This window comes from Amblyomma mixtum, chromosome 8, assembly GCF_055824585.1.
Source record: "Amblyomma mixtum isolate Tamu chromosome 8, ASM5582458v1, whole genome shotgun sequence".
Taxonomy (NCBI): Eukaryota; Metazoa; Arthropoda; class Arachnida; order Ixodida; family Ixodidae; genus Amblyomma; species Amblyomma mixtum.
In genome coordinates this window covers 15,432,644-15,456,998 of record NC_143019.1, presented here as the reverse complement: position 1 = coordinate 15,456,998, position 24,355 = coordinate 15,432,644, and the positions used below count along the sequence as shown (strand labels likewise).

Sequence of the window (24,355 nt, the reverse complement as noted above, 5' to 3'; positions counted from 1 at the left end):
AACTCCGTGGCCGGACGGGACGAGCTGGCCGGAGCATGTTCCCGCCATGAGGCCGCTCGCCGACGAAGAGCGGAGCGCCGCTCGACACGTTCGAACGCGGTCAAATCACGAGCCAAAGAGGACCGTCCCTCCCCCGCGCGCGCTCGCAGCAAATACGCCATCCGTGGCGCGTTTGCTGCGAGCGCAACCACAGGCCTTCCCGGCGACTTTCTCATGCTCGCACCCTACTCCGTCGCTTACACCTGAGTAACAAGTTGAAAGGTGGCTATTGGTTTATTTCAGACGTCAGGCAGCTACCACGGCCGCAGCCAGTCAGCCGTGTAGTTTCGAGTGGTCAGGAAGCTCCGTCCCCGGGGGTGGAGCCGGCGGAAGAGCGCCGACCTTCCAGCGTGCAATAAGGGACGAGAGGAGAGGGAAAGGCGCGAATACGCTGAAATTCAAATTTTGACCACAGATAGCTTCTACGAAGCGCATTAAAAAAAATTCTTGCTGGACAACATTCGTGAAGCAGTGTGCTTTAACATCCGAGGCATACCGCAACGTTATTAGATAGAGCCCCTTTCAGAGCTTCTTTAGGTCTGAGCTAGTTGGTTGTAAAAAGGTATACTTGCACAAATGCGAACTGACGCGAAGACACGAGGACGAACACACAGAGACAGAATTGGCCCCAGCTACCAAAACTCAGCAAATACCAACTATAAACCCAGTTGGTAGTTGCCGCCAGTCATGTCTCTGTGTGTTCGTCCTCGTGTCTTCGCGTTCGCATTTGTGCAAGAGCTAACAGCACGGCCAGTCTAGAGCCGCTGCAGAAGAACGCTGAAAAATCGAACGTATAGTGTCTCGCCGTTTGGAGGCATTATGCACAACTCTATGTTTTGTAGCGCGAGCTACGTTGGCCACAGTCTCGCCGTTTCGCGTGCTTCCTCTGTCGACCATACTGCGCATGCGCGAGTGACGTCGCTGTGCGCGTGCCTCGCCGCGCGCGTTCGCCGTCGCCTCAGCGCGCGGGCTCGCCGCTGCTGCCGCCGGCGCAGAGCCACGTGACGTCACTGCTCACGCTAAGTATATCCTGACATAGCAGAGCTAAGCCATTGCCAACTTTTTTGAGGGCGAAGCTTCCTTCACTCTACGCAAGTTGGAACCCATTAGGTTTTTGAATTAACAAGAAGGAATGCGAAAATGGTTCTATCCTTTTAGTCCGTTTATGTTGCAGGGTAAGAGGGACACGGAAAACGTCGTCCAAGCTCTACAAGGCGCATGCATGGCGAAACCTGCGCGTCTAAAGCGGTCTTGATATCACTTCATCGAGCCGCTCCAGGGGCAGACAAAGAAAACAAAAAGAAAAAAGTATGGCCGCAAAAAACGCGACGACGCGCCGTCTGCCCATGGCAGCAGCGCGGCCCAGTGCACAGTCACTGTTCCCGGCCCCTGCACACGCGCGGAAATTTTCTTTCGCTGATAAGTGCACCAGCGCAGACTGCCTTTAAAAAGGCTTGCAGTCGACAGCAACGCGCATGCGCAAGCTGCTGACTCGCTGGTGAAAAATGCGACCGACAGAGGCAAGACCTACTTGGACAGAGGTAGCCGTTCTTTCTTTCTTGGTGCTTGCCGCGAGAACTTATTTTCGCCGTACGAGCGGCAGTGCTTCTGGATAAGAGTTTGTGTCCGGTGCCAGTGGGTTGCTGTCGTTCTCACCGTCTACGGGAGACTCATGGACGCCGTTGCACTCACGACCGACCGACGACTGCCGAGGAATGCGCCTCCGAGCCAGGCCGTCGGCAACGAAGGTGAGTGCGGGGCAAGGCCTCGCGGCGAAGGCGACATGTCTCCGTGAAACCTGCTCTGGGCTGTTAGAGCGAATTTAAGCTTCACTCGCGCTGTTTCCGCGAGCATTGGATAATAACCAACACGCAGCATGTAGAGCAGAGGTTTCATGGGCTGTCGCCATCGGGTTTCTTGTTCGTGACGGAAGCGTAGCGAGCTAGGATTCGCGATGCATACAGGTTTAGGCTTAGCTCACACTAGGCAGGTCAGTTTTAGGTATTGAGCCAGCGAGGAAACTTCATGTACGCAAAGTGGAAGCAAGGGCAAGTTGGTTGGACATTACCGACGCAGCGCGAAACAGGGGGACAAGACGAGCAAACGGACACAGCGCTGTGTCCGTGTGTTCGTCTTGTCCCCGTGTTTCGCGCTGCGTCGGTGGTGTTCACATATGCCCCGCTTTTCTCGCTGCCTCAAGGGGGTTTAGATATGCGAGCTCGCTGTCGTTTTCGTTATGAACAAAAACTCGTTCCGAACGGCGTTGCGACCAAGCCACCATGTCGTTCCGGCGAACGCCCATGGGCGCGTATATTCTCACTGGAGCGACATGTGGTTTGTGACCGTACACGGCGCTCGGAAATTCTCGCCAGCCTCTTCAAGCAACTCCGAAGAACGGACGGTGCCTGCGGTCTGCAGCACATCGTGTTTCCGCTGCAGCCAAGGTCGGTTCGCTTTTCCTACTTTCTTCAGCCCCACGGCGTAAGGCCTCAGTCGCCCTCACTCTGCTGCCACGGTGAGTATTAAGTGCAACTGCGATATGCTTGCGTGTCTTTCACCTCCTTTTTTTTTGTTTCTTTGCAGGTATGCTAACTCCAGCATTCTCATACTTGATCCAACGCCACTGGTGCATTCGGCCCGCGATGACATCTGGCCCGATATGGCAGTTGCGGGGTCGTGCAAGGTTCCTTTCGTGCACCCTCTGCCTCCCGTCACAAATGCTGTACTGTCGGATGCTTTGACTGCACTGCATCGCAGCGTCGTTTTCTGCGTTTTCGGTAAGCAGGACCGCGGCTTACCGAAACGAGAAAACTGGCACGGCTGCAGGTGAAAGCAGTACCCTATGTCTGTATCAGCGCCAGGTGCCGCTGAAGAAGGTCGAGGATGTAGTTCAGTCGAGCTTAGTGCGGCCTACGCCACGTTTCCGACAGTACAGCCATTGTACAGTGTGACCCTCGGGCGACTTTGGAATGCTCACGACATCCATGGTTTACAAGAGGGCTTGAGCAGTCTGGTTGGTACGTGTTGATGGAAACACAGAACATGTGTCTGTGTTCTCTGTGCTCTGTTCAGTCGTTTCCATCTGCGGTTGCCTTCGGTGAAGGTTCCTTTTTTATCTTTGCAGATATGACTGTTTAGGGTCCCCCTTGGAGCCGAACAGGACTGAGCCGACTCGGGAAGTCGTCCGAGCTCGGATCTGTGGCCCCTGTCCGGCGCCCATGCACGACGCAAGGCGTTCCCTTCCTGCCTCGCCCTTCCTATTAGCTCTCTAGACACCAGGAGTCGTGTGGTAAGCGAAACTGAACCGAAAGTCGCATGGCATACCGCACTTTTGCTCCAGACAGTACTGAAAGTGTGCAGCGTGTCCGTCGCAAGCCTCTACAGCATGAGCACGATACCTATGCTTTCCATTTGTCTTTGCAGATACGCAGACTTCGGTTCTCGGAGCCCGCTTGGAAAGTACGAGCTCGGATCTCTGGCCCTGTCCGGTGTCCATGCACCACGCAAGATAGTCAATGCCTACCTCACGTATGCCTCATCCCTCCACAAGATCTTTATCTACTTACCATAAGTCTGTTATGAATGTACAACAGTTGGTGGCCCACATAACACTTGGTCTGTTCACCCTTTGTTCAGTATAAATTCTTATTTCTGCGCTCAATTGTCTGTCTTGCTTAGTCCTATCGCTACCAGTCACCCATGTTACACTAATTTCACCCAGTTCAGCTGCAGGTAGTGTCCTTATTTATGGCCATACACTCCCAAGTTTATCTGCACTTCACCACATTCGCACATGTCGTACATTGCACCTACGCTGGAGTTATAGAATTGAAACAGCAAGCATCACTTTTGTGCTCGTAATATTCTTGATATCTATCTGCAAATACTTACCATCCAACAAACCCTCTCGGTAACATCATTACGGGCTAAAGGCGTTTCCCTTTTCATTTTCATAGATTTCGCCTTTCATCGTTGTTTGTGCTCACGTGGTCGAATGCCCAGATGTTTGGTATTGCTTCACAGAGTACACAACAGTTTGATCCAAGTCGCTCATTCTCTCATTTATTGCAATCTTTTTCACCCGTGCCTGTGTAGTTCAAGAACACACATACCCTCTCATCAGTGCAGTCATTCCCGTTCACCTGTATGTGCTAATTAGCTACCTTTGCATACTTTCAAGGGGGCCTCTTGACCAGGCAAGGTGGACGTCAGTCCGGCTCTTTTGCAGTGTGCAAGGTTGCTTTCTTTTCTAAAATATTATAGTCTCTGTTTGTCTACTTCGCTTCTTCTTTCCCTGCCTTTCCTGCTCAGAAGAGAAAGGCGAAGCAAGGATTGTAAAAGAAAAAACCGTGGGTATGTACCATCACTTCAGAGGCAATAACAACCGACTTAGCACATGTGTGGATTAACGTTCTAATCGCAGGTGGTTCAACGCGGCAAGCTGGCTTCGTCGTCTCCTTCCCACAGCCTGCCTACTGGGCGGGGACACCACCGGTTTCCACGCTGCTGCTCCCTGTCATCGCAACGAGGGCCCCTAGTCAGCGCCTCTGGGACATGGACGCGGTGACCGGCTGCTCCCCGGACCGTCGTCGCCGCTGAGAGGGCTCCAGTGTTCCAGCTCCGAGTTACTGCCGACGTAGCACATGGAGCTGCCGTCTTCACCTGTTCCTGTCTGCGGAGACTTGAGGCGGCGCGTCGGGGCCTTCAGTGTCTACCCCAAGTGAGCAAACGGCTTCCGCACTTTGATTTCCTCTGTTCGATCGTGGTGGAGCAGCGCAAAGGACGGGACACAAGACACAAAAAAGGACGTACACAGGCGCTGACTATCAACTGAATTTTTATTTCGAAATACCGAGAATATATAGCAATCATAAGGGGGTGGAACATCGATAAAAGGGCTGCTCGGTCACCGAAATCCGGAAGACAGTCACGTCAGTAGATAAAACATAATGGTAAAAGTAGTGGCGGTGAAAGACGATAAGGAGAAGCGGAGGGTGTATAGGGTCATGGCGCGAAATAACGGATGATCGGTAATGAAAGATGAGGCCGCCCAAAAGGGGCTAAACGCTACAGACAATAACGGAAATGATGGCATTAAAAACAATTAAATTCGTTAAGAATAATTAAAACACATTAAAAACTAATAACTGGTAGGCTGCGAGGTGTGAAGGGCCGGCACTCCTCTGTTAGGCCAGATTTATTAGAGCTATTGTTGTGACTCGCCCTCTGTTTTGTTTGCCACGTATATGTGAGCTTTAATTGCGGGTTATGAGTTGTATAAAATGTACCGTTTGCAAACAGCCTTGGTACATTATTTTACTTGTTTTACTTATCTTTTTTTTCAGCTGACATGCCTTCGTCTCCTCGAGGTTCTGTCCCCCCCCCTGAAACCGGCCCACCAATATCGACGCCTGGACTTTCCTGTTCCTTGTGAGCATTTTTTCACTCACCCTTTCCTTATCTTTTTTCTCCCGGCAGTTACGTTTGAGGTATTGCTGCACTTGATTATTTCACTTTTATTTGATTGCAGATGGACTAAGCCCGCTCCATAGGGCTTTTATGTGCTTTGGTTTCTTTTCATTTCCACTTATCAGCGCTAGCTGTTAGGATGTCGTTCTGTGAGGTCCCGTCGTCATCCACGTACAGCCTTACACCCATGTAATGTGATGGGGAGGAGAGAGAAAGGAATTTAGTGAGGAAAAGGTGGACCATGTAATGTGATGTCAGCCGCAAGAGTTTCCGGGATCTGCGATGCGTGGCGACGCGAAACTTCTGCCGTCACAGAGCGTGGTGTCGAGGTGGCTGGGTGCTGTCAGAGTGCGCGCGCGCGAATTCTCTGCTTGTGTCGTTTTGTTTACATCGCCTTTTTGTATCTGCAGGTGCACTGACTCTGGCTTTCCCGTACTACACACGCCAAGTGGATTTCGTGTACCGGGCGCGGCGTCTTCTGACCACGGATCTGGCCCTACAGTGACAGCCACGTGTCGTGCAAGATTTTCCTGTTCCTCACGAGCACTGACAAGCCAGAAGAATCTCGTTGTCCTCTTCCCACCTGGAATGTGTACCGTTACTTCATTCAGCGTGCTCTTGCCGTGAACGGCATACATCGCCTTCGCTGCGGCGTCAACCGTGTTCTTCGAGCAACGTATTCCAACGCCTTCATCTCCCATCACGATACCTGACTCTGAAATAATAAAAATCTCCCGTGCTTTCTAACGCGGTCTCTTTCGCAAGAATTTCCAATAAATCCTGTGCACACCAGTTTCGTTCGAGCTTGTTTTCGCCACTTCAGTGCTCGCAGGCGCCAGCCGGCTTGAGCGCGTTGTGGTTGATGCGACTATCACGCTTCTCACTGCTTCCTGGCGCTGCATCCAAAATGCAAAACCGGTTTGCAAAAGTAGAGGCGTTTCGACATCATCGTTGCCCGATGGAAAGGTCTGTATGTCCAAAAATACTATTTCAAAAATGGGTTCAGTGGCTTTCAGTTTCGCTGTGTTTTGCCCTAAAAGTAAGAATTAAAATGCAAAATGTAGGCACTTTGCACATCCCGAGCATGCACTCAGTAATGGGGGCAATGTTCAATAGTCTAGAAAGGGAACAGCAGTTCGCAATTGGTAGCGAGGAGCTGGAAGTAGTAAGAGAATATGTCTACTTAGGGCAGGTAGTGACCGCTGATAAGGATCATGAGAGGGAAATAAATAGAATAAGAATGGGGCAGAGCGCATATGGCAGGTTCTCTGAGGTCATGAATGGCAGTTTACAAATACCCCTCGAGAGAAAAGTATACAACAGCTGTATCTTACCGTTACTCACCTATGGGGCAGAAATGTGAAGGCTTAAGTTAAGGAAAACGCAGCGAGCTATGGAAAGAAAAATGATAGGTGTAACGTTAAGAGATTAGAAGCGGGTGGAGTGGGTGAGTGATCAAACACGGGTTGATGATATCCTGGTCGAAATCAAGAGGAAGAAATGGGCTTAGACAGGGCATGTAATGCGAAGGCAAGATAACCGCTGGTCCTTAAGGGTAACGGAGTGGATTCCAGGAGAAGACAAGCGTAGCAGGGGGCGGCAGAAAAATTAGTTGGGCGGATGAGATTAAGAAGTTTGCGGGGATACGGTGGCTGCAACTGGCGAAGGACAGGGTTAATTGCAGAGACATGGGAGAGGCCTTTGCCCTGCAGTGGGCGTAATCAGGCTGATGATGATGGCGGCAATGTAGACACCATGAAGTGAAGTGCCCGTGCTGCGGCTGTATTTGTTGTGCTGACCTGTACCACCTAGCCTGGCATTGTTCAGAGTTCCACAAGGGACGCGACAGCCTCGTCGCCAAACATGGATGGATGGATGGATGGATGGATGGATGGACGGACGGACGGACGGACGGACGGACGGGTGGGTGGGTGGGTGGGTGGGTGGGTGGATGGGTAAGTGGGTGGGTGGGTGGGTGGGTGGGTGGATGGATGGATGGGAGCGCCCCCTTTGAAACGGGGTGGTGGCAATTGCCACCATGCTCAGCTTTTCTTTATTTTTTTTACTGTGTTGGCAATTCTCATTAAGAATCGCCACCATCTTTACCTACGGTTTCCTACATTTCTAACCTTATGCCACATCTCTGCTTTTCAGCCACCAATCCTCCAATCGCTTTTTGCTGACTTCCACTGCAGATTTATTTGCATGACCATTGTTATCTTTAAACCCTAGGGCCTCAGGAAGAGTGACTGCGCCTGCATCGACATCCGGATGGATACCGTCACATTTGATTATGAGGTGTTCAATTGTTTCCACGTCACGTACAGCGAGCGCCCCTCGCGGCAGCGGCGCGCAGCTGCGGCATGGAGGATGCGCTGGGACGATCGCGACGAGCCATGGAGGAAGAAAAACTAGGAGGGACCATGACGTCACAATCTTGAAGCCTAGTCATAAAAATATAATGGAAAGAATCATGGGAAATAGGCCCTCACGAGACAAGGCAGTGGTAGCTCTTAGCCGGATTTCGGTTTCGGTTTCGCTCTCTCGCTGTACGAGCAACTGCGCGACCATCTGCTTGTGTTCACTGACGGCTCCGTGGTGAGCGCAAACTGCTCGCTCGCCGCAGCGGCCACCGTCCCCGAGCGACGCGTGCGCTGACTGCTGCGCAGTGGAGATATTGGAGCACATGCTCCTTCGCTGTGCCGCTTCTGCAATGCCGCGTCACGAGATTCTCGCGGCCTGCAGGGCGCTGGGAATCATCCCGGACAGTATCGAAGCGCTCCTGTGGCCGCGCGGCAGTGCGCGCACCCGTGACAGAACAATGGTGAGCCTCTGTGCGTTCATCGAGCAGGCGGGCTTCACTTCCCGCTCGCTCTTCGCCAGGGAGTACACGCGTGACACGAACGCTCCGTGGGTGCTACCTCGGACGGTATACGCGGCCGGGCGCCCCACCCCGGCCGCTAGTGCAGTGTGCCGCGCGCGCGATTAGTCCGAGACAGGACGCTACGAGCGCGCGGCTATACAGGGTGTCCCAGCAAAATGTAACCAAGCTTTTAAAAAAGACAAAGTGCCCTAGCCCCGTGAAACCAACTGAGGGTTGTTGCCAGTCGTGTGTCCTAGTGTTTTTTATTATGCAAACGTGGTTAATTACCAGAGACTAATTAGCTAACTTTTTAATTATTGCCTTCAGGAAGAAAGTGTCAATGTAGGAGTTGTAGAGCCCATAAAGAAATAACCGTTTGCCGTGTTTACAGCCAAGTACCACTGATACAGCTTCTTTTATTTGACTTAAAAGAAAGCCCGCGAAATACAAAAAGAACCACGTGATAGGGAAGCAGTTGCAGCGCTCCCAGACGATCGGCCAAGCAACGAAATTCGCTTATCTTTGCAGCGCTGTCCCGCACGGGGTTCGGCGTTTTGCGATGGTTGCGAGATATACGCCAGCAACTCTCGGATCGGCACTTGGGCGACTGTTTCTTCAGCGCGTGACGGTTCAATTTCGCGGCACGGCCACACGCCTATCACTCAAGGCGAAGCTTCGCGTGAAAAAGCGCTCCACGCGAGCCGCGCTTCACTTCCATGAAAAGCAGTGGCCGCTCACTTTCCATCACGCATAAGCAGTTCCTGGCGCATATCTCGCCCCCACCTCAAAACGCCGAACCCTGTTCGGGACAGCGTTGCCAACATAAGCCGATGTCGTTGCTTGATCGGTCATTTGGGAGCGCTGAAACAGCTTCCCTATCACATGGTTCTTTTTGTATTTCGCGGGCTTTCTTTTCAGTCAAATAAAAGCAGCTGTATCAGTGGTACTTGGCTGCAAACACGGCAAACGGTAATTTTTTTATGGGATCTACAACTCCTGCATTGACACTTTCTTCCTGAAGGCAATAATTAAAAAGTTAGCTAATTTGTATCTGCTAATTAATCACATTTGCATAATAAAGAAATACTGCAGACTAGGACACGCGACTGTCAACAACTCTCAGTTGGTCTCACTGGGGCTAGGGAACACCCTCTTTTTTGCAAGCTTGGTTACCTTTAGCTGGGACACCCTGTATATACAGTTTACTTCTTTTTGTAAGTGATTGTGCGCTGTGGCCGGGAGACCCCGCGCAGGGGCAGACGTAAAGCCGCCGGCACTCTCTCTCGACAGCGAGAGAGAAATACTTCACTGCTGCATTTCACGTCGGAACCGCGTATGTGCGCGAGCGTATTCGGCACGACTTGTGCCGGGCCCATGGGCGGGCCGAAGTCCGCCTGAGAAATAGAATTGCGCAGCGCGCCGTAGCGCTCGTTAAACACGTCCGTCCGCCGTGAGCGCTCTGGAAGCCGCTGCGCCCTTTTTTAGAGGCTCGTTTCTTCGCCTACTCTAGAGTTCTCCGCTTATAGCATGTGCTGAAATAAACGCTCCGTATGTGTGTATAACGATGAAAGGAATTCCTCTCCATTCTCTTTGTGAACCATAGTTGAACAGTGACGAGGTCGCGGCCGCACCCTTTGATGAAAAGTTTACCTGCAGTTTTCTACAGTGCACCCAAAAACTCAAGAGTGTAATCAACAGAAGTGCTGAGACGCGGAGCATTCAGACAACCTCGAGCTCGGTAAGCATTCCGCCAAAACTGCAACACAGGCGCTGCGCTTCTGCGCTACATCGGAGCACGGAAGTTCACTAAAAAGCACCGCTGGTTGGCAGTCTGGTAACTGTGGAGGGCCTATTTCCCAAGAGTCAGTGCGCAAAAGGGCCCTCGGCAGCGGCGTCAGAGGAGGATGGCTTGCAGAGGCTGAGCGCACTCTCTCCTAGTTTTTTTTTTCTCCATGCGACGAGCAGAGTTGGGGCCCCGCTTTTCCACAGCTGGTATGACGTCACACATAGGTCACGCTAAAGGTCAGTGGTGGATCCTCCGGGACGACGGCCAAGAGCGGAAACCTCGAGCAGTATTGCTTTCTCAATAAAAAAAAAAAAAACGGGTGCAACGTTAAGAGACCGGAAGGAGGCAGAGTGGGTGAGGGAACAAACGCGGGTTAATGACATCCTAGTCGAAATCAAGAGGAAGAAATGGGCTTCGGCAGGGCATGTAATGCGAAGGCAAGATAACCGCTGGTCCTCAAGGGTAACAGAGTGGATTCCAAGAGAAGGGAAGCGCAGCAGGGGGCACCAGAAAGCTAGGCGGGCGGATGAGACTAAGAAGTTTGATGGTGGCCGCGGCTGGCGCAGGGCAGGGTTAATTGGAGAGACGTGCCAGAGGCCTTTGCCCTGCAGTGGGCGTAGTCAGGCTGATGATGGTGATGATGATGTGCCATGGAGGGCAGGTGGCAAAGTGGAGAGAGGAAAATCCCGCTCTGTACTTTTAGGGCAGAGGAGGAAAAAGAGAGAAGCGCGGAAGGCGACGGGTGTTATGGCGATAGCGGAGGAATACGCAATCAGAAGGTGGCTGCACGAGAAGAACCTTGAGGGGGACTACCGTGGAAGGAGGAGGTTATGATGAGGGCGGATGAACATGCAACCCGAGTGTGGCTCCACTGAAAAATGCAGAGCTATAAGGCGAAACCAAATTTAAGCTACAAAAGATTTCGCTGGTTCATGCGGCAAGCTAGCCATAGCTCTACAAAGTTGTATTTCCTTGTTAATTTCGATCCACCACAATACAAGCTCCTACAGGGGTGTGTAAAATCGGCATTGACATTTTCCTATTTGTATAAGCCAAAGCTATCGTAACCTGTGATACGCACAAACATCTAAGATAGTTGATTGAAAGCTTTCGGAAAGCGGTGCACAGTCGGTCAAACATTTGTAGCGCACCGGTACCCTGAGTGTGAGCGGCAGCGCTGTGTGAAGAGGCATGTCTTAAAAGATGGTTGATTTCAATACTGTACGAAGGTAGGCTGGTAGCACCCGATACCACCCCGTTTCAAGGGGATGCTCTTTTCGGCATCTATCTATCCGCCCATCGCGCCTTCGCAAGAGATAGCTATGAGAAAGTCCTCGATAAAGCCCCTCAAGTTCATCAAGGGGCTTGAGACCTGGAGAAGACGAGGCGTCTCCTGCTCGATGCAACCTTGGCACCGGCGAACGCCTCTCGGCAGCGCTCCGCCCGCCCACGGTAGCGGCAAGCTACAAACGTTTGACAAGAACCCTTGAGATAAGGACGCAGTAGCGCGTGCCTTTAGCGATAACTGCATCTTCGTCTCAGGGTATATCCACCTGCGTTATCAGCAAGGTAAAGTAGTACGTACTTACCGTGAGCCGGGAAGTGATGATCAGCCGCAAGAGCGTCCACCTCTCCAAGACGAGATTCTGCTTCGCTCGCACCGGCCACTGGCAGTCATCAAGAATTCGTCGCCACTGGTAACCGGATGTGCACTGTAAACCCTCCCTGTGCAATGCATTGGATGCTCCGCTGCATGAGAACTCGCGTGGGAGCGCCGTTGCTTTCGTGGGTAGCGTTGCCACACGCCTAGACGTATCAGTATGGAAATGGTGTTTTCCATCCTTTTACTCCCCAGAATTATATTTGAAAAGATGGGATATCTTTCTCCGGTAGACTGCGCTGTGTATGCGAGCTGAAATTTTACACCGTCCGTACGCATATCAGTTCAGGATGCAGGCTATATGTTCTAGGTTGGCGCAACGGTTTGCATCGTGCATGTCGGTAGTGTAGATGCAGCGTTCGATTGAGAACGTGAAGAAAAGACCGGGACGATGTTGACGAAATCTGTTTTATTAAACAGGTGCGCGTGTTTCCCTTTATATTGCACAAGAAGTGAAAGTACAGGGAGATAGGTCGCTGATATGCAGGAGGATTACACTGACATCCATTTTAGTCGTGCTGGTGGTGGCTGTCCTTCCATCAGCTTTCACGGACAGTAATGGTAAGAATGTATAGCAGGTCCCTTGTGTTCACTGGCGCCCTCTTGTGGCCGCTGCAGGCGACAAGCGCTACGAGAGTCCAGTGACGTAGTCATTTGTTTTTGCCGGGGGATAGCGGAGTGCTGGACGGTGCAGGCCCAGTGCGAGAATTGCCAGGAAGGGAGGTTGCGAGCCACACGCGCCACATAGAAAGACCGCAGCTGGCCTCGGGCTGTTGGCCGCGGGCTCGATCCAAGCCTGCTGCCGCAGTCGGAAACAACGCTGATGAAGATTCGCAGGGATAGGAGTGGTTATCTTCAAGCCCAGTTCTGACCGGGACTTTTTGCAACTTTCATAACTTCAACAAAAAGTGACGTCTGCCTTGGCCAATGACAGGTTGTAGATAGAAGCCAATAGAGGAGTGGCTCCTGTCTTCATGGGCCAGTAAGAACATACGTTAGGAGTGCTAGAAAAATAAATAGATATAAAAGTGTCCTGCGGCAGTCCGAAAGGGAACAACCATTTTTCACAAAAGTGTGAATTTTTTGCTTGTCTTTTCCACTCAAGTTGTGAATGACTTTGATATTATATGCCAAGAAAACTAATTACAATATAGAAGAGTGTTTGCCACGCATAATTATTCAGTAGTCAATAATTTAGTGCTCAAATTTTGTTCCCTTTCCTGATGCATAGAGGTACAACGGGCTACCTATAAAGGCACGATAATAGGCGTTCTTTGGGATAATGTTGGTTTGGTTGAGGGGGTTTAACGTCCCAAAGCGACTCAGGCTATTAGGGACGCCCTAGTGGAGGGCTCCGGAAATTTCGACCATATGGGGTTCTTTAACAAGCGCTGACATCTCACAGTACACGGGCGTCTCTCCTCCATCGAAATGCGACCGCCGCGCCCGGGATCGAACCCGCGTCCTTCGAGTCAACAGCCGAGCACCCTAACCACTAAGCCACCACGACTTTTTCTGCGATGATGCGCCCGTTACAAGTGTATTCCAAGCGTACACTCCCGCGCAAGTATCCGTGATTCCAGCGGTAAAGTACAAAACGGCATATTCGAAAACGCTTTTCTATAAGCATATTATAAATACTATACAAAACTTAACAAAAATAAGGAAGTATATACTTATGGATACTGAGCTTCACGGTTTTGGAGCAAATGCACGATGCATAAAATCGTCTTTAGTGTCCCTTCAAGCAAAACGTCGGACCTTGTTCAAAATTCTGGAGCGCAGGCATGCAGATTGCGCAGGATTAGTAAACAGTGTCATTGTAGGCCCTCAGCTGGTTCTCGTGCATGGTTCAATACGCGCAGCATTACGGCCAGTGCTGAATACATCGGCAGGAGCTCCTGCCGATGAGTATCATCTCGTGGCCGCCGCTTCTGTACATCCCCTTGAGATCATCACGGTCAGGCTGGGTTGGGCAAGGGATAACGGGAATTGGGGTGTATACATGCTCCCTCGTAGCTGATTGTGCAGATCCCGCGACGCGGCGGCTAGGCGTCGTTCGGCGTCACCGTTACTGGCGGCGGTGCGGTGGCCTTCTCGGAGAACATCTTCGAGTTCCGGATGCGCTCTTCCAGCACCTGTAAGCGAGTGAGACCTCAGTCTCTGCATCTGCCCGAGACACTGCGCACTCACCCAGGTGCGCCACGTTTACGTGAATGCGGTCACATCGTATCGCCCTTGCTGAGCTGGCGCCGGAAAGCGTTGCAAATTCGCTCTGCTGCCGCATCGACAAATCGCAACGCTGCTACAGTCGGATACAACTTAAACGCAGCGACTTTTCCCCGTCAAAGGACCCCCTTCCAACCAGTGGCGTCGGCCGAATGTCATGACCCTGCTAGCGTCACAATGCAGGGAGCGACGCCACAATTGAAAGAGGGGTCCATCCCCGACCATAGAGGCAAGGGGCTATCCCCCTTTTTTTTTGAAAAGGAAGATTGAAAAGGTTTATTTCAGCAGAGCAGTTACAGCATCTGCTGCAGGGGCAGAGGCTAAAGGCTGTGGCGCCTGACGAGGCCTCTGTCCCTCTGCAACTACCACTCCCTGCTTTGTCACACTAGCAGGATCATGTGATTGCGGAGCCTGACCACACCTTAGCTAGGGAGCATTTGGGCTGCTTACGTGGAATTTAACGCCAAAGATTTCTGGCGTCGCTGTCAGTAACATTTAAAAGTGGTAATAGGATCAGTCATTTGCGCGGTGAACAGCATTCGACAATGACGCTGCCAATGGTACTTGATCATGCCACTTTCCATAGCACAGCATTTCATATGTAAGAGGGTCTAGGGTTTCCTCACTGCAATGCGAAATAGCAGCTATAACCTGGGCCCCCTCGATTTGGTTGCAAGCGTGTCCAAATAAATGAAATGAAATAATTCGGCTGGCCAGCAGCACTTGATGGTGCTGCTGGTGATAAGCATTTGATAGTGCAGTTGGTGGTAAACATTAGATAGCGTCGAATTATCGCTCACCGGGGAAGCCGACGTACATGATCTGTCGGCTGGTCCAGGGGTTGTCTGTGGCGCGGATGGCGAACCCAAGTGCTGCTCCGCCTACCAGGCCAGCAGCCATGAGCAGAGGAAGCAGCCGGCTGGACACGCCCTCCACCACCTGCTGTGGGCGTTCCTCTTCCACCTCCACCGGCAACGGACCGCTGCCGCCCGATTGGACACCACTCGACGACGACGGGCCTTTCTGCTGCTGCTGCTGCTGTAGCTGTTGCTGCTGCAGCTGTTGCTGGCGCTGCTGCACGAGCGAGGTGCCCGAATTCTGGACTACGGAGTTCCACGGAGAATTTTCGGCGCTGGGGCCACCGCCGTCCGCTCCGCCGTACCCGCGTTTCTGTGGGTTGGAAATAGAGCACTGCACGGGCCTCAATCTGGGGCCCGAGCCCGGCCCGGGCCCGAGACTTGAAGCCCGAGCCCGGCCCAGGCCCGCGGCTTCAAGCCCGGGCCCGGCCCAGGCCCGCTAAATTATCGCTCCAGAGAGCCCGACCCGGCCCGTGAATCCCGCAATGAAGCCCAGCCCGGGCCCGGCCCGGCCAGTTTCACAGTAACGCTTGAGGTACAGTGCTCACTTTGAGCAAGTAGACTGCTACTATACCGATAAGGAACTGGCCGACAAAGGTTCTGAAACCACAGTTTGGTTTGCAGGAAGTTGGTTCTTTTTAACCCAGAAGGAAGTGATTAAGAGTCGTGCTCGCCAGGCCCTCTTTTGGACAGTGATCTCGTGTAGGTGCGCAAAGATAAACTCGGAAGTTCCGAAAGTGAAATAAAAAGGGCTGCATACGCGCGTAATAGACTACCTTGCATTCCCCCATGATTTTGATCAGTTATATTTTGCCGCCCCGTAGAATAAACAATAAAGCTGCTTAGCAAGCAGTGGGATGACATTTTTTTAGTGAACGCGATCTCACAGGTTGAAATCGTAGCCGAACTGGTCGCCTTTCAGCAGAAACGAAAAGCTAAAAGACTTGAGTATTTCATGGTGTGTGTTTTGAAGACTATAAGCGTCCTAAACTTTGGGATGACGAATGATCAATGGCCAATTAAGACCGGTTGAATTTTACTCTTACTGGTGGAGCAGAAGATAACGTGCGAACGACGTGATAACAGGGCAAAACCCTTGTCATGACAACCAGGCTGAAGAAGCGAGGAGAGATAGATGTGCTTATTCGATGAGATTTACAAACTCTCGCGAGCTTTTGTGGCTATTTGCGAGCTTTGTGGCATTTACGAGACGTTCCGGACAGCTCATCAAAAAGAAAACCAAACGCGCTTTAGTTTGTGAATTTTCTCACATGAGAAAAATATAGCTATAAAATTAAAGCTATGTTTTTGGGGCTTAAGGGCCCAAGGGGAGTCAGGCTGTGAGAAATACCGAAGCAAAGGGCTCCGGATCATTTCGACCACCTGGGTTTCCTCAACGAGCAATGATACTACAAAGTACATGGCTGTCATGCTTGCCGCCTAAATAGAAATGCAGCCGCTGAGGATAGGAGCAAACCCTGGTTCAACAAAACTTCTGTTTGGGCTAGATGGTGCATAGCTTATTTTGAAACGAATTCAAGCGCACAACAACACGCACACACGCGCCTGTCCTGTGTCTTTCCTCTCTTGTGTGCGTGTTGTTGTGCGCTTGAATTCGTTTCAAAATAAACCCTGGTTCCCCGGCTCAGTAATCAAGCGCCTTGACCACTAAGCCACCACGGCGTGGAAATAAGGAAATAAATAAGTCAATGAATAAAGTTTAGTTTTTTTCTCAGCGCGTACTATAACCCATAGCTCATCCGTGTCGCTGCTCCAATGTAGCAGTTGTGTACTTCACTCTGCAATAGTGAATGAATAGTCGAATACCAGCAGTTTCTGTACGGACCCAAGCCCCACTTGCGTCCGCAGCTTTAAGCCCGGGCCCGGCCCGGGCCCGCAACTTCAGGCCCGGGCCCGGCCCAGGCCCGGCAAAACAGATCATGTCTCGGCCCGGCCCGGCCCGCGGGCCGGGCCGGGCCCGGGCTTTCGGGCCGGCCCGAGCCCGTGCAGTGCACTAGTTGGAAACCCGCGGAAAGGCAATGGACAAAACGGAACGTTTTAAAAAATTTGAAGGGACACGCTTAAAGTCCGCCTTAAAGGGAGACTGAAGCACTTTTTCTGAAAATCGGGCTGGCAGCGGCATCCTATAGTTTTCCATACTGTATGCTGGAATATCGCATCCAAATAAGGCAAAAACAAGCGCGAATTGCCTTTTTTAGCCGAAATATGCGGCCTGTGCCGCGGGGCACGCCGCGCGGCGCGCCGCCGCCCGTGATTGGTCAAGAGAGGTCGTGACGTCACTTTGAGGACTGGAGAAGCTGCCGATGCGGATCTGGCGCTGCGTTGGGGGCAGATCGCAGCTTTCCGTGTCGTTGTAACAGCGAATACGGCGACTATTTTTTTTTACTGACCACCGAAGAAAAGGATACTACAGTTTGCTCATTCCACGTATCGCCTGAAACCAAAAAAGACACAAGCAAAAAATTCTATGCCTAGCACAAGCATACGCCAGCGTCAAAGACGCGATACAGCACAACATCGGCTCGTATTCTCGGAAAGGAGGGAGGGCGCCACCAGCGCCACCGTGATCGGCTGTGCGCACACCGAGCGCCAGCAAAATCACGTCTACGTCCAGGTTCCTGACCTCGGATCGCCACCAACCGGTCTATAGGAGTGCTACTTCATCGCCTGTACGCCTGGTAATCAAAATTCCAAGCGTTCTGCGCCGTTTTCTGGCACATCAGCATCTGGCTGGCCGCCCACGCCGGGCGCGCTAAGCCAAGCCTAGATCTGCACCGCCGGGGCAACGCCCCCCGCGCTCGCCAGCATGCTCGCAGCCGGAACGGCGGGGAGCTCGCCTAGCCAGTCAGCAGCCCAGGCGCTGAATCACAAGCACTGTGCTCCCGCGGCGCCCCGGCAAGCCACCGCAGCCACGATCGTCATGAAATTTGCGAACCACCTCAACCTCGGCAACACTTTATTCCCTGTGCTCTGTCGGTCCGTCATGGATTCCGCCCGCCTAACCAAGACTGAACGTGACAATACCTACATCAAACTCCGCACCTCGCAAAACATCCTGGCCATCGATACCCACCGCCCAGCCGCTGCTGACAAGCTGCTCCAACTCAAGCAAGTTTCACTGAACAACACCCAGTACGAAGTTTCCTCGTACGTAGCTAACGACCCCCTTAACGCCCGTGGTGTTATACACGGCATCACCATGGACTTTACCGAAGACGACTTTGCCGCTAACCTTCGTGTTGACGGCACCCGACTACTAAGCGCCCGCCGTCTCGGTCGTACCAACACACTTCTGCTCACCGTCGAAGGGCCCCATCTACCACGCTATGCCGTCTTCTACAGCGGAGTGTACCGCGTCTACCCGCAAAAGCCCCACAGCAAACAATGCACGCATTGTCACGCCATAGGACACCGTGCCGACGTCTGTCCTAACAAGCCTAGCCTTGTTCGGTGCTCGATTTGCAGCCAACCGTTTCCTCCTGACCAAGACCCAACGACTACCCCACATGAATGTGAACCACACTGCTGGAACTGCAAGGGCGACCACACACCGTCTCATCCTGAGTGCCCCGCAAGGAAAGACGCCGACGCTGCAGTCCTAAAGTGGCACCGCGCCCAACGACGCCATCGCGCCCGCGCCGCCCCTCCACCCCCTAAAGCCGACGCGACCATCTGGCCGCCCCTGCCTACCTCGAACCGCTACGAGGCCCTTCAGCTCTCCTGCAGCAGCAACAGCAGCAGCAACAGCAGCAGCAACAGCCCGGGGCACGAGACCGCGCGAAGAAGTCAATCTCGAACCAAGCCCTCTGCCAAGCGGCCACCGTCCACCACTTCTGGTGCGGCAACCAGCACCTCCACCTCCTCTACTAAACCGCAAGCTTCCGTGATGCAGTCACAGACTCCACCAAGTCACCAGGTGAGCGGTCCATCTCCCACATCCATCGCACCCCCTCCCCCGTCCTTCCAACACCGGTTTTACTCACGTCCCTCCACACCTACTCCACTTTCACCCCTCCCTACCGACAACGCTATTGCTCTCATACAGCAATCCCTTGCTCCCGTCCTATTGGCCTTACAACAACTGACGGCTCGCGTCGAGCAACTAGAGCACCATCTCCTCTCACTCGCGTCCTCTGCCCCATGCTCTCCCGACACAGACTCCAATGCTCCCCCTCGAAAGCGCGCAAGCGCCCCTCCTGTGCCTAACCTCGACACCATGGAGGAAGACCCGCATGATGAGTGATATCATGCGACACACATCTCCACCCCAAAACCCTCTAATTATTTGGCAGTGGAACTGCCGCGGTTTTCGTCGCAAGAAAAATGCCCTCTTGCAACACATGCGGATTACTGGCGTTAACCCAGACGTCATCGCACTGCAAGAAACGCACGGTGCCTTTTCTCTTCCAGGTTACGACCATTTTACTCAGCCAAGTATAGTCATGAAGAGAAAAGGACATCAAACGCCCCCTCCTCCGCCGATTTTGACGGTTACATACATACGGCGCACGATACCCACCATTCAGGAAGATACATCCCACCTCAACTCTGGGACGAAAGAGTATGTCCTGACACACTGCACCTATCAGGGTCACCGTATCACGATTTTAAACTGCTACTGGACTCCCTCCGACTCTAAAACCAGCATCCCACCTTTGCATACGGCCCTCCCTGCCTCTAATGTCCCTACTACTTTCGTCCTTCTTGGTGACTTCAACTGCCCACACCCTGCATGGGGATACGACCGTACTTCAGCCTCCGGACGAAAACTCGACCGCTTCGCCAGTATTCATCACCTCACCCTCCTGAATGACACGTTCATGCCTACACGTCTAGGATGTGGAGCACAATCCGACACAAACCCCGACCTTGCATGGATTCGCAGCGATCTCCGCGCTTCTTGGAGTAATACGGGTGACACGATGGGGAGTGATCACTGTATTCTTCAGATAACGCTCACGTCCCAGCGACCCTCCAGACCACCCGGAACACATCTACCTCCCACTATGCTCGTAGACTGGCCAAAGGCTCGGCCGGCCCTCGACTCCTTATCAGTCTCACTTGAGGACCCCGAAAAATGGTGTAGCGCCATTATGGAGACCGTCTCCCAACACACCAAACATATCCACCGATCTCCCGACTATCCATACATTGACACACACCTACTTGGGCTATGGAAACAACGTCGCCGGGCCATAAAAGCTTGGCGCAACTGTAGATCTAGCCACGCACTGAAAAGAAAAGTTGCTGAACTAACGCAAGCAGCCCAAGAATACGCTGACCAACTAGCCACGAACAACTGGCTTCAGCTCTGCGATGACATGGTCGAGAGACTCCACACTCCAAAAGTCTGGCACATTATGCGCACTCTACTTGGACAGGGTAAACCTCGTAACACACTTCAAAAGCTACAGTTGGCCCTCTCCGTCTCACAAGAAGAGCTGGTTGAGCAAATCCGAAATCAATTTTACCCATCCTCTACTTCTCCTGCCAGCTCCCCGTCATACCCTTACACCGAAGAAGAAGCAGACGAGCAAGGAATGAATTCTGACTTCACATTCGCCGAACTTCAGGCTGCTCTACGCTCCCTTAAGCGAAACACAGCACCCGGCCCAGATAAAATTACCTATGGTATACTCCGTAACCTCCCCGATTCAAAACTAGACGAACTTATTCAGATCATTAATACTGTTTGGCGCTCCGGGAAAATTCTCGCTGCGTGGAAAGAGGCACACGTAATTATGATTCCGAAACCAGGAAAATCCTCTGCGCTCATCACTAACCTCCGACCTATATCCATGACTTCTTGCCTAGGGAAGCTGATGGAGAAGATGGCCCTTACCCGCCTCGAATGGCACCTGCATACCAATCGCTGTCTTGCTCCCGCTATGGTCGGATTCCGCGCCCACGTATGCACACAAGACATTGGACGGCAAATCTATGAGGATTTGTACGCCTTCCCAAGCAGCGCACAGCTTCGAGTTTTGACCGGCGTGGATATTGTAACGTACTTGCTGACGAAGGGGGGCTTTATTAGCAGGCACGAAAGGGAAGGCCAGGCAAGCTGGGGCAACAACAGCGACAGACTCCACACGGCGCGAGCCCTACTTCGTCGTCGTCGCCCTACTTCGTATGCGCCACCTGGCAATACTAGGTGGCATTATTCCCCCCTTATGAAGGAAAAAAAAAAAAAGAGCGCTGTCGCTGTCGACGTAAGGGTGAAACAAAAAATAAACAAAAAAACAAGCAAACTGCCGCAACTGAAGCGCGAGAAAACATCAGCACGGTTGCGTCACCGTGTATAGTACGGCTTAAGCCGCACAACGTGCACAATGTCAGAGTCGGGCTGTCGGCGTCGCGGTTGCGCAGCACCGTCCGGAACCACTTCATAGTTAACCTCACTCACACGCCGTACCACTCTGTAAGGGCCAAAATAGCGGGAGAGCAGTTTCTCACACAAGCCTTGGCGACGAACAGGAGTCCACACCCAGACTTGGTCACCGGGTTTGTAGTCAACCTGTCGGTGGCGAAGGTTGTAACGGCGCGCATCCGAGCTCTGCTGTTGCCCGATGTGCACGCGGGCCAGCTGACGGGCTTCTTCAGCACGTTGGGCAAACTGTTGGGCGTCTGGGGCGAGTTGGTCATCCTCTGGGCACGGGAGCATGGCATCAAGCATGCTCTGGACTTCGCGTCCGTACACAAGGCGAAACGGGGAGAAGCGCGTAGTTTCCTGCAGGACGGTGTTGTAGGCAAAGGTGACATACGGCAGGACCTCATCCCAAGTTTTGTGTTGAACATCTACGTACATGGACAACATGTCCGCAAGGGTCCTGTTTAATCGTTCGGTCAAGCCATTGCTCTGCGGATGGTAGGCCGTGGTCTTGCGGTGTGTTGTGCAGCTCAGCCGAAAGATGTGGTCGATTAGTTGCGCTGTAAACGCCGTCCCTCTGTCTGTAATCACGTGCGAAGGAGCGCCATGTCGCAGGACGATGTTGTGCATGAAAAACTCTGCGACTTCTGAAGCTGTGCCACGAGGGATCGCCTTGGTCTCGGCGTAGCGAGTCAAATAGTCGGTAGCAACTATGATCCACTTATTGCCGATAATGAGATCGCGGGAGCAATTGCACAGAACTACACAACTGACGACGAACGTAGATCCCTGAATCTGAACGCGAGCCGTGCAAATACCCTTTGGAGTAACGAGATGACCACCGGCCGTACGGAGATGCACTACAGAACAAGGCGTAAGGACTTTTTTTAGAAGAGTCGCCAATTTATCACTGATAATTGAATAGTCGGCCCCGGTGTCCACTAATGCACTGACTCTGTGACCGTCGAGAAGAACAGGTATGTCCAAGGAAACGCAGCTGTTTTGGTCAGATGACGGTACTATCTGTTCACGGTCGGAGCGTAGCTGCGGCGGCGGGAGGTCTTCAGCGCAGCGACTCCCAGCGACCTCGCCCCCGAAGGTCGCTGGTCTCAGTTTTCCCGGCGAGGGCTCGGCGAGCGACCCTGTACTGCTCGCGGGGAGCTGTGCGGGTTCGGGGAAGGGCGCCGCGGAGAAGATGAGCGCGGCTGATGCGGCGCACGGGCTGAAAGTCGCTGTTCCGCGAGGAAGTCTTCAATGGCTGGAGGCCGGTGGCCAAACCGGGGTCTGGGCGAATCGGCTCGAAAGCCCTGCAGACCGAGGCGTCGATAAGAGCAATTGCGGTAGAGATGGCCTGGTTCTCCGCAGTGAAAGCAGAGTGGCCGGTTGTCAGGTGTGCGCCAGACATCGGCCTTCCGCAAGTGCACTCGGCGATCGTCGAAATACGGGACTGGTGGAACTGGGGACAGCGGTGCAGGAGGCGTTACTGGAATCGGCGGTGGCGAAGCTGCAGCCGGGCGTCTCGCAACTTCGGCATAGGTGGGGCGGCTGTAGTCTCCCGGCAGAGGTGGTGTTTCGACGGTAGGACCCCTGAACGCCTGTTGCACCTCCTCGCGAACAAGAGCGGAAATCGAACCAAGTGCAGACTGCGAAGGGCTGCAAAACTTGAGGACCTCTTCACGCACGATGGTGCGAATCAGTTCGCGCAAATCGTCAGGGTGGCTCCTGGCGGTGGCAAACGATTCGGTGACTGCAGCAGCATGCACGGGCCGGTTGTAAGTCGCAGAACGTTGTTGAAGAACCTTTTCCATCGTCGCGGCCTCGGCAAGGAATGCAGCGACGGTCGATGGTGGGCTGCGCACGAGGCCTGCAAAGAGCTGTTCTTTGACGCCGCGCATGAGTTGGCGCACCTTTTTCTCTTCGGGCATGGCCGGGTCAGCTCGCCGGAAGAGCCGAGTCATATCCTCCACGTACATGGCTACAGACTCATTCGGCATTTGAATGCGAGACTGCAAAGCCCGTTCAGCCCGTTCTCGGCGATCCGTGCTGGTGTAGGTCTCCAGCAGGCGTCGGCGGAACTCATGCCATGATGTTAGCGCATCTTCTCGGTTCTCGTACCACGTACGTGCCCCATCCTCCAGGCTAAATAAGACGTTTCGAAGCTTGGCTGCGTCGTCCCACTGGTTGAACGAGGCCACGCGTTCAAACTCGACCAGCCAGTCTTCGACGTCTTCGAGCTGACTGCCATGGAATGGTTTGGGCAGTCGCGGATTCTGCAAGGTATAGTAGGCTGCAGCTGGCATAACAGGTCGATGGGTGGGTGCTCTTGCAGACTCCAAAAGCCCGTGTTCGGGAGGTAGGCCTTGGTTTCTCCGGCTAGCACGGTGCACAGGGGTGTCCACCAGCGAAGGACTGGAGCCCAGGGTATGCGGAGGAGTATTAGACATATACAGGGATCTTACCCAGCGCCTACACCAGACTGTAACGTACTTGCTGACGAAGGGGGGCTTTATTAGCAGGCACGAAAGGGAAGGCCAGGCAAGCTGGGGCAACAACAGCGACAGACTCCACACGGCGCGAGCCCTACTTCGTCGTCGTCGCCCTACTTCGTATGCGCCACCTGGCAATACTAGGTGGCAATATCAGAAAGGCTTTTGATAATGTCGCCCACTCCGCAATTCTCACCAACCTGGCAGACACTCGGCCTGGGGTCCGCATGTTCAACTACATCAAAGACGTTCTTACAGACAGGACCCTCCGAATCATTGGCCCCGACGGCACACCTTCCGCCCCCTTTCCCCTCACCGCAGGTAAACCACAGGGATCCATTCTTTCACCTATGCTTTTCAACTTGGCAATGAAAGAACTGCCCCGAAAACTCGCTGAAATTCCTGCCTACGCCACGCTATATATGCGGATGATATCTCTCTCTAGTCTACCACAGGAAACGCCGGGGAACTAGAATCCACTTTGCAGCAAGGCCTCGACGTCGTTCAGGAGCATGCACGCCGCATAGGTATGAGTTGTTCCGCCGAAAAGTCGGAATACATCGTGGTTTCTAACG

The 24,355-nt window shown here is 53.0% G+C and overlaps 1 long non-coding RNA gene across 2 annotated transcripts; it reads left to right on the top strand.

Moving 5' to 3' along the window:
- The first annotated feature begins 2,159 nt into the window (after nt 1-2,159).
- On the top strand, nt 2,160-6,229 carry LOC149331453 (uncharacterized). 2 transcript variants are annotated; one of them, XR_016284849.1, is made up of 7 exons: nt 2,160-3,056; nt 3,164-3,328; nt 3,463-3,567; nt 4,220-4,392; nt 4,463-4,759; nt 5,385-5,469; nt 5,919-6,229. It is a non-coding gene; the product is annotated as an uncharacterized LOC149331453 (long non-coding RNA). The 2 variants fall into 2 exon arrangements; XR_016284848.1 differs by having other exon boundaries at nt 3,463-4,392.
- The last annotated feature ends 18,126 nt before the right edge of the window (nt 6,230-24,355 follow it).